This window comes from Patella vulgata, chromosome 4, assembly GCF_932274485.2.
Source record: "Patella vulgata chromosome 4, xgPatVulg1.2, whole genome shotgun sequence".
Classification (NCBI taxonomy): domain Eukaryota; kingdom Metazoa; phylum Mollusca; class Gastropoda; family Patellidae; genus Patella; species Patella vulgata.
In genome coordinates this window covers 63,268,233-63,280,056 of record NC_065882.2, presented here as the reverse complement: position 1 = coordinate 63,280,056, position 11,824 = coordinate 63,268,233, and positions in this window count along the sequence as shown.

The following is an 11,824-nucleotide window of genomic DNA, read 5'->3' as shown; positions in this document are numbered from 1 at the left end:
AGGACACCATCAACACATAAAATTAAGAACAAAAGAAATGCAATTGTTCATTATAATGAAATTAGTTTAATGAATTTGTAAATATTCAATGATATCTAATTAAAAATTACCACCCGATACCACCAATTATAAGATACGATGTTATAATGATATTTCACAGATAATTCAAAGGTCAGCATAAACGACCTTCAACAGATGTGAATATATAATTAGCGTAATTGGAATGAGTTGAATTTGATAGGTTTCATTTTATTGGAATAACACATGTGTAATTGCTAATGACAAATACATACATAATAACTATTACATCTCAATGTCGTGTATCTGAATTTGCCACATCCATAAATCTGAATGTAAATTTCAAGATATGTGTACATCATTTACATTACATATGTAGGTACAATACAAATCTCCGCGGTCCTTTTCCAGATTCTAATCCAGGGTGTCATGGCTTAGCTGCGTCCCATAAACAAAATTCCCAGTTAAAACACTAATACAACTATAAATACATGTGGTACAGTTAATTAATTCGGGTATTGTGGAAGACAAGAGAAATCCAATTAGGTTAAACACACGACGTAAACCTTCTAACGTAGTGGTGACAGACCACCCTGCCAACAACCGCCATAGAGAGATATATATTCTCTACATTATAGTATCAATGATCTTCACTTAAACAGCAAATTGAAATAGACATACTTAATGAAGAAGAAAAACGAGCTTGGAAATAACTCGAAGTATTCGACTTATTACCAATTCATCATGGAATTTATACTAGTCTGATTGATTTGATCAGCTAGATTTCCAACCGCCAGCCATATTTTGTTAAATCATTAGAGAGAGAGAATCTGGAAGAAAATTGAGTTTTCTTACTCCATGTATATCCATTATCTTCAGCAAGACTAAAACTTTTTCTGGGATTATAGCTTCATTCAAATCAAATGAGTTTCGCTCGTAACAAGTTTCATGGACCCGAATATATGCATATATAGTTTTATAGTATATTGAGTCGTGTGTGTATGTTTTATGTCTGCCACCTTTAACATTATTTGAAATTGATTGTATTGTTCAAACAAACCCCGTCTTCATTAGGAGCAGTAGGACGTTAACCCCCGTTTCATTTCATTTCGAACAAAGCTCCTGTCATTAAAATAATCTAAGATGTGTGTGTGTGGACAAGTTCTGAACTTTCCACATTCCCTCGTGATCGGCAATACTATATACTGGAAAACACCGGAAAACAAATGAAAAACACCGGAAAACAACCGGAAAAAACATTTTATACTGAATACCGGAAAACACCGGAAAAACACTAAATACCGGAAAACTCACTAAATGCGGGAAAACACCCTAAATAGGTAATCCGGAGCCTGGTCCTCTGTGTGCTGTTTTGGACCAAGTGAGCGCCGATGAAGGAAGGCCAAGGTCATTACGATGTTCGTTTTACAAATAGCCCCCCCCCCCCCCAAAAAAAAATTCCGATTTTTTTTTCTCCCAAATTTTTTTGACGAAAAAATTTTTTTGTCATAAAACAAAAATTTCGAATATTTCCGAAAAATTGGTTTTACAAAAAAACATTTCGTAGAAAATATTTTTACAGAGAAAAATACTGGAAAAAAATTTGAATTTTTTTTGGAGAGAAATTTGGGAGAAGAAATTGTTAAAAAAAATCTGAAAATAAATTTTTCTGTGACCTTAGGCGATCGCTCGCTTGTATGTTAATGAACTTATTTCATCAGCGCTCACCTGGTCCAAAACCACACACGAGGACCAAACTCCGGGTAACTAAATAGCTACCGGAAAACTTAGAAGAGTAAACTGTGCCCGAGATTTTTTTAGAGAGCGCGCCGCTCCGGGAGGGATCATCGTCAGGGTGGGACGGGGGTGGAATTTCCAGTCACGTGACGAACATAGATCCTCCGTTCCTCAACCCATATTATTTCCACAGTCATTGTCATTAATCACAAATTACGGGATGATATACGAAAATGCAGGTTTACTTTGAAATAGTGCAAATGATACTTTTCCATCTACAATCTTCAGATCAAAGGGTGCAAGTTCTTACACAGTGCAGCATAATTTGTGCAACAGAAGACATCTCGAATATCGATTGTCTGAAAAAACATTTTCTCGGGGACATTTTTTTCCGAATACGCATTCGGTGTAAGTCTTCAGCCACCAGGAAGTGGTTAACATAGTAATGTTTTATTACGATAGTAGTACATAAAACAAATTGGTTGCCTGAGGTTCTCGGGGGGGGGGGGAAGTAGCCTCATCGGCTAGAGTCCTCTATTTCACAAACAAAAACAACAATTGCTTCCTTGAAAATTTATCGATCAACCCTTTTCACAGACGTCCAGCTTACCACTTCCCGTCAATGCAGTAAGATAGAATATGTAGTTTTCTCATGGACAATTGGGCGAAAGTTGGGGTTTTCTCAAGGAAAACTGGTCAACAAGTTGGGGAAAAAAGCTCGAAAAGTAATCCAGAAAAAATCCTGTGTGCGGCCCTCGGAATATGATGGAATATGTTGAATATTATTATGGTTCAAGTGATTATATTTGACCCTGGAATGAAAGTAAGCTCAGAAACAAGTAGATTGTTAGCCCTTCCAACGAGATGGATAGCTCTTGGAAAGGATAGACACTTTTCAGATTACAGCCTGTCCGAGAATTGCGTGGCATACATTTCGTTTGGTGATTAGGACACATAGCGGTTAAACCTGGAACTTCAACTCGAACTATACAGAGATTTATTAACTCGCTTTTGATGATACTTGCTGTTTTATGATGCGATTTTTTGTTACCTAGGGAGGAGTTGGCCTAGTCGTGCCTTCCACTAATTCGTACCACCCTGATGCCAGCGTTACTGGTAATGATATTTTTGCCAATTTCTCAACTGGCAATAGTGAATTATAGGATTAATAGGACTATTCTTTAACAAGGTAGGACTGTTTATAGATACCATCTATTTTAGGGCTTTATTTTAATACATTTTAAAAATATAACTTAAAAATATGAAATTGTAACTTTAAGACATTTCCGGGACCTTTATACTTTGGTGAATATATTTGTGCTGAAGGTCGACACAAATACCAGCACTGATCAATGGAGAGACAACTTATTGTCAATAGTTGAATTTCTATAAGGTACAATTTAAAATAAAAGTAGGCCTACCATTGAATTCGTCCATTAGACCTTAGGCGATCGCTCGCTTGTATGTTAATGAACTTATTTCATCAGCGCTCACCTGGTCCAAAACCACACACGAGGACCAAACTCCGGGTAACTAAATAGCTACCGGAAAACTTAGAAGAGTAAACTGTGCCCGAGATTTTTTTAGAGAGCGCGCCGCTCCGGGAGGGATCATCGTCAGGGTGGGACGGGGGTGGAATTTCCAGTCACGTGACGAACATAGATCCTCCGTTCCTCAACCCATATTATTTCCACAGTCATTGTCATTAATCACAAATTACGGGATGATATACGAAAATGCAGGTTTACTTTGAAATAGTGCAAATGATACTTTTCCATCTACAATCTTCAGATCAAAGGGTGCAAGTTCTTACACAGTGCAGCATAATTTGTGCAACAGAAGACATCTCGAATATCGATTGTCTGAAAAAACATTTTCTCGGGGACATTTTTTTCCGAATACGCATTCGGTGTAAGTCTTCAGCCACCAGGAAGTGGTTAACATAGTAATGTTTTATTACGATAGTAGTACATAAAACAAATTGGTTGCCTGAGGTTCTCGGGGGGGGGGGGGGAAGTAGCCTCATCGGCTAGAGTCCTCTATCTTGGAAAGGATAGACACTTTTCAGATTACAGCCTGTCCGAGAATTGCGTGGCATACATTTCGTTTGGTGATTAGGACACATAGCGGTTAAACCTGGAACTTCAACTCGAACTATACAGAGATTTATTAACTCGCTTTTGATGATACTTGCTGTTTTATGATGCGTTACTGGTAAGGATCAGGAGACCGGCGCAACCGGCATATAATGGGGCCCTCCGAGGGCAGTGTTTAATCTACTGAAATACTGAAACACTGAAATCTACTGAAATTTACTGAAAACTAAAATTAAAATACAAAATAAAATATTGTTAATGATGGAGGTAGACTGATTGCGTCTTTTAAAACATTCAAAACATAATACACTGAATAGGCATCAACAAAATTTTGGAGAAAAAAAATCGGAATTTCTTTTTTTTATTTTTTTTTTTTGGGGGGGGAGGGCTATTTGTACATCGTAATGACCTTGACTTTATGCTGACCTTTCCGGTTGTTTTCCGGACCCCTACGGGCAAGCGAATTATTGAAATAAAATTCAATCATGTGTTAGTCCCGAATTGACCTAGTTTGTGTCGAGTGGAGGTTAAACTCCATTTCTCTCTCCTTACCGAAAAAAAGAAATAAATATGCGACACCCCTTATTGACTGCCCGGACGACTTAGCTGCTGTGGGCGTATGTTTCGCTGCCTGGCAATCTACATGTACATGTATCTTTAAAATCCACAACAGGCCCATGAATAATTTAATATCTATTTGGTGTGAATGGGGTATGCTGCATTGACTGGAATACGTTTTACATTCACGAATTGTCAGCCACAGAACAAACTAACCATGTGCGAAAAAAATAGCATGTGCGATGATGTCACACTGATCAGCAGTGAATATTCGCTATACTGCTACAATCACTGATAAGGATGACATCTATGCGACTTAATGAGTCTCAAATATTAACTTTTTTCCACCGACAAATTAAATTCTAAAACATTTTTTTGGTGGATTAGAAAAATAAATAAAGATGTTTGACGTATTTGTAGGTAAAAATTATTTCCTATTTAGTGTAAATGGGTATTAAAATGGCTAAAAGGCAGTATTCTGCCCGAAGCAATAACGTCTTATGTAAACAATGCACGCGCCATTCAGCCAATGATTGACGCCGTGTGCTGTGACGGCACGTGTTGAAAGCAATCATCTTTTACAGAGATATTAGAAGACTTTCGTAATTTTCTGTGAAACAGATTGCGATGATGTAGGAAAGGTATTTTACAAGATTACAATTATCTAAAACATGACCATACAGAAATTTATCCCAGTTCGCTAGGTTTTGTGTATTTGTTCCTTATACTATTGGATGCGTTTTTTAGCTAATGATACTATTTCACAATCTACATTGAAAAAATATTTATTTATTGTTTTAGCTACATGTATTTATCTTTTTGAATTAACACGGTGTTTCTTGCTATTTCTAATACAGTGCAGGCACGAAAATGGATGGTCTGTTTTGACAATCACCGGGTTAGTATGTTGGGGTGTTCATTTTTATAAACACCTACTTTTCCTCAAATGATCACCTGTGCAAATGCTAAACCAACACATTAAATGTTGATCAGTAATTTGAACACCCGGGTCAGAATAAAGGGTCCAGTGTGTAAAGTTTATTCTGTGACTGACGAATCATGAATGTAAAACGTATTCCAGTTAATGCAGCATACCCCGTTCCCACCAAATTAATATTACAATATCTACTGGCCTATTGTGGATTTTAAAGATAGGTTGCCAGGCAAAGGAACACGCACCCACAGCAGCTAAGTCGGTTGGGCAGTAAACGAGGGTTGTCGCATATTTTTTTCTTTTGTCAGTAATGAAAAAAATTACAACACACTAAATTCTGATTACGCGTAACAACGCATTAAGCAATTATCAGAAATCATTAGAATTTGTTTGGCTTCTAGTTATATGCCCTATTCGTTTAGTATACAAAACATTTAATATCAGGGGCCATAACTCTGCTCTGGAAGTAATTATCGGAAATTATTGAAAACCAGTAGGCTTCTTTGTCTCATGACCTCAAACACTGCTATACTACTTCCAAAATAGAAACATGAATATATTGAAAATCTCATTCAAATGACTGTTTAAAGATGTTACGTTGGTCGTTTATTATCGTAGATTGTCTCGATTATCCATTTTATCGTTAAATTTTTAAACCTAGCGAGTGTTCAAATTCATTTAAATCTCTGCCATCCGATGACCTAGAGAGTTGATTATGTGCTTTGTCGTTTGAAAAAAATATAAATAATAATTTATATATTATCTGAAGCCAAAAGAAAGACCAGCAATAGGCAGATTTAACTTTTACATAATATTGTACCTATACATCCGATCCTGTCACGCCTTATATAATAAACTAATAAATCTGGGGGCACATTTCCATCGTAAATCACGCAAAAGACACGGGTACCATGCTAAATTACATCCGGATTTGTAAAAAAAAATCAGCCTATCGTTACAAACCAATACACCAGTTCCGTTAACTGCTTTTTATTTCAGAAATAATTTCACACCACATTTGTAATGGGTTATGATAATCTAAAACATTAGTTATCAGACTAACCACATCGCACGCGATTTGCTCGTTTTGGTAATAGCCGATTTTAGCAGTCGCTTTAACACACGCAAATATTACATATCAAATATAATAAGGTGACGTGATTGATGAAAAATATCTACTGCAATAAAAGTGTCATTGGGTTGTTCTTTTAATAGTTCCTGATTATGTCTAGAGTTAAAATGGTTTTTGTCATGAAAAATATTCACACTTGTGTATCATAAAATCGAATGGTAGACAGACTTAATAAAATCATTAATGTCGAGACTATTAGTCAGGTCATAAAATAAAAGGTGCCAGACCTGTTCTATTGTATATGCTTAATAGGCATGTTGTAACAAAATTTATGCCGGTTAAGTTTACAGCATGATAAACCCGATCGTCTTCATCAATGTTTCGTTGTCTGGTCTAATGATTCAACGATCATCATCAAGCATACTGACACAGCAAAATAGTCTGTAGATGTAAATGGATAATACGCTCTTGATAGGTTATGATGTAAATTATATTCCAAGAGAAACCGCAGACAGAAATCAATTGTTAATTCTCAAAAAAGAAGCACATAAATCATTGTAATTAAAATTAATTATTTATATTGTTCCAGTTTAAATGTTTTTGGTCTATGCAATGGATGGTTACGTGTCCAATGTGAAAGGGAAACAATAGCGCGGACTGCGGCGATTCCCCTTGTTCTCTTTCGAATTCACACTGCCAAGGGATCTGTTAATGCAGGGAGGGAGAGAGAGAGAGTGTGGGGGAATGGGGTATAAAGTCCTTTCGACACAAGCTTGTACATTTCGGCACTGACATATGGTTTCGCGTAGAGGTCTTTAGCTGAGGAAGGAAATGAAATGAAATGAAATGGAGTTTAACGTCCTAAAGTTCTGCTCCGAACTGGGCTAATGAAGACGGACATACGCCATACAGTGTGCCATGGGGGGAAATTTTGCCCGGACAGCGGCACTACGGCCTACTCTTATATCGAATTCCAACTGTCAAGGGATCTTTTACATGCACGCCAATGTGTACACGGGACCTCGGTTTTCATCCGAATGACTAGGCAGCTGTCCTTGTCAGGCCCTCCACCCTGCATCACTGACAAGGGGAATACACGCCGGAAATCTGGATGAACTTTCTCGGCCAATGCAGGGATCGAACACCCGACCTCCAAGCTAGCGAGCCAGCGTCTTACCCACGTAGCCAGCAAGATCCCCAGCTGAGGAAGGAAATCGGAGGACCCGGAGAAAACCCATTAGATTGGACAGGCGACCCTACTCCTTGCCACGTACAAATTGGGAATCACGTACAAACACGGCTCAATGACAGACCTTATGATACAACGCACGCGCGTTAATAATTCGGTCACCCCCTACCCTTTTACTGCAGACTAATGTGTCGATGAGTGGATCTCGGCTTGTCATGCCATTCGAACGACACGACACTTGTCTCACAGGTGGATTTATCTATGGCTGTAAAATTTTGAAAGAAGACAGACCGTTTCCCGCAAAATGAATCGGCACGTCAAATCCAATAAAAATCAACAATTTTTTATACTTTTATCCACATCAAAGGAGTCTAGTGAAGGTAATTAACACTTTATATAGACACCTTCCCATAGTTAATCTAGGAGATCAGTAATAATCTACTCTGTTCACTATATCGTCTCCTACTGTAATCATGCTAAGACCACCTTTCAGACAGATAGCTGATACAGGCCAGGGTGGGTGGTATATTACCAGGTACCATGTGTTTAAGTAAAATAAATAGAAGTAGTACAGACATTTAAGGTGATATAAAAAGAAACACAACACAGCTACTAGACTAGTCTTTATCAAGTTTTATCAGACCAGGGGGGTGGATGGCCGAATGTTTATCGCGGACGCGTTGTATCATAAGGTCTGTTATTGAGTCAACTGGCGTGCTTTCGATTCCCCGGCTGTACGTGACAAGGAGTAGGGTCGCCTGTCCAACCTCGTGGGTTTTCTCCGGGTCCCCCCACTGCTAAAGACCCCTACGCGCAAACGAATTATTGAAATAAATTTGAACCATGCTTGTCCCGAAATGACCTAGCTCTGTCGAGTGGACATTAAACACACACACACACACTCTCTCTCTCTCTCTCTCTGTTGCATCTCTTGCACTGTCAATGAAAGTGTCCGGTGGATCGTGAAACCGAGGACTTGTGAAAACATAAAAGACCCTTGGCAGTTGGAATTGAGGCGGAAACGGTCACGTACGGGAAAAAAATCCCACCAACGCACCTCGTATCCAATGAAATACCATTATATTAAGCTAGTCTCAAATTGTCCAAAGCATGGTGTTAAACTCCACTACATTCCATTTTTGGGGGTTCTAAAATTGTGGCAAATGCCAGATCACAGTGCCATAAACTATCGGACTTAGTTGATAAATTTATATTTATCAATAGCTGCTATATTGTTGTTAGTCTGAATCCAAACACAGAGTGTTATTATCCCTGAGTCTTTAAAATTAATCTCGGTTACAAATTGTTAGAAACAGATCCCAGGGTTAGAAACACCATTAACTTTATTCGCAGTGAGTATAAGTATAATTAATTATATAAAGTGTTTGTCATATTTTGATATATTGGTGTGTAATTCTGTCTGAGTCTTTCAATCCCACATTAACGTAACTTGGTGGAATTGTCTTATAGAACAACATAGCTACCAGCTAAAGATTTCCGCTTTTAGTAAGTTTCAAAATATTATCACTTCACATTCGCTGGGGAAGATGTTTTTCCTTCAAGTGGTATAGTTTCCATTTTCTACTATAATCGAGTCCGAACCTCCAGGGTCAAATAAAATATGCAAAACTAATAATGTCTTATTCCGTAACTACAAATGGAATAATTGCTGTAGAGTATATTATTTCAGACAAAGATGTCACGCTCTGACTTATTATCACATTTTATGACTTTCTCAAAGAGAAGAGGATCAATTTCCATAAAAGAAACATTATTGTATCGACATAATGACTCGGTGAAATTTACATAAAGTAGGATGGAATTATAAATAGCTATACATGATGTCAAACGTACATGCACATAGCCATGAAAAACCGAGTTGTCTCTTCCCCGTCTTCTTTTTTTAAGTTCCCCTTTTAATCAACAATAGCGATGACGATGAATACTAGTGACAATCATAATGAAATTTCTAGGCGGGGCGTTTCTAAGGCAAAAATGGTCACCCAATACGGTTCTGCAGCGAATCTACCAACGATCATCATCCAGACCTGCAATAAATTGTGTGGGTGATTACGACAAGAAATAGGAATAGTAATTCAGAAAGCCTTTAGTAGGCTTGCACATATAGCATATTAGTTGTGATGTTCTTAGTTGTATACAGAAGCAGTATCAATCGATCAATTCGATAATAATGAGGTAAAAAAAAACTTACTTGATTGTTGTTAAGCTAACTAAGGTAAAAGCAAATTCCAATCCCATTACAAGTGTCATTTATAACAAGCTAGTCTTTGATGTGTGTAATAATAAACCGATCGACTTTCTGATTTATACGAAGAATAATAAGGATAACATTTCATATTAGATCAGCTAACTTACTAATTCTTTAATATATAAAAATGTAATGCATATAAAGACTGTATTGAAAACAACTAGTTTACAAGTTTTTACATCGCAGTTGGTATTAAATACATCATATAGATCTAATTTGTTAACCTTTTATCATTACTTTTTCACACGTACAACCCTTCATTACAAAAAAGGACTATTCAGTACTGCTTTTATGAGTCATTTGAAATCTGGCATCATCACTATTGGCGTGTCCTGCACCAGGATGGAAATATGTACCCCTTTCCAGAAATGGTATTTGCATTTAATTCACAATCGATGTATTTTCCAGTTTTGTTTGTCCCATAGGTCTAAATTACAAAATCGAAACTCATAACCAGTAGTTATTTGCCCAAATATAATTTAATGATTACTTTTGACCATTTATCGTATTATTTGTTAAGCGATTTATGAACCATCTTAAAGCTACGAGACTCTTTTCCATAATATAATGTTATTCTCTCCAGGAAATACAAAATCGGTTTGCCATTAGAGAGGAATGATGACGTCTACTGTAAATAACATTTGGGTAAATGTCAAGGATGCGCTAAACTTCAAATGGTTTCCACTTTTACTTTCAGATAGAACATGTTTAACAAATCACACGAAGAGAGAACCGGAATTGTATATCTAGAAGATAGGTTATGGTATAGAAGTGTTGACGGAAGGTGGCATGAAAATCAGTAGTTGTTGAAACATCACACAAGGAACAATCTGTTAATGTTCTCAAATAACATCGTGTAATATTGAAATGAAGGACAAGTAAGTCGATTTATAGATAAGCGGATGATTATTTTAATTATACAGTCATAGTGTCTAGTAACCCAGTTGGTTTCTGTAATTCTTATGCACACATACACCAGAAAGTATTAAACATTATATTTGGATACACACCTGCACGTTACTGTAACTAACATATACAAATTACCAATAAATTTTGTCTTGGTGATAGAACAGAGTATACACAAACTTTAAAACGAAAAAAAAAGATTAACATTCAATCAGTGGGTGTAACCTGAATCTAAACTTAAGAAACACAGAAAAACCTGTAAAACTATGCGCAAGTGTGAAATGTGATACATGCTTTCACTACCTGCATCACGTTCAGCCATGTTGATGTTCTTGTTAATGGAGATTTCTACTGCTTCAATGATCTTTAGTATATTATCAGTCGTATAAAATAAACATCAAACTAAAATAGATAAATTAACATAGCACTAACAGATGGTTGACTACAAATAACAGTCCTGAACAATTAGTCATGGTATATTCAAATATAAAAACAACTATACCGATTAGTTTTGGTATGCGTTTTAATATTGCCATAATTGCATACTGAAAACAATTTTTAATATAACAAATCGATCGTTCCAGAATAATTTCAAGAGCTGTTTATGTAGCTAACAACATATTTTGTAGTTTTATTCTTTCCTGAAATTCGGTTTGAAGCATATTAAAGAAATATGGCATAACCCAATAAATGAAAGAGGAAACGCATGTACTTTTTAGGTAAAAAATAGAACAAAAATATAAAAATTTGGAACAATATGACTACATAGTGGAGCAGCTAAATTGAATTTTTTGCCAGAATCATTCAGTTGATACAAGCATGAAATTTGGTGTGAATGCAGACATGGGGTCACATTTTGATTAAAAAAAGTGCTAGCCACCAAAAATTCCAATATGATCGCCATTTTTCCAAGATGACCGGCAGACCATAAAAAGCGCTTATTTGTTGGTTTTTTTTTGGTTTTTTTTTACATCTTGGTGTAAAATAATTGAATTATTGTCGTTCTCAGTTAACTTCTTGATACATAGGCCACTTTAATGCACAA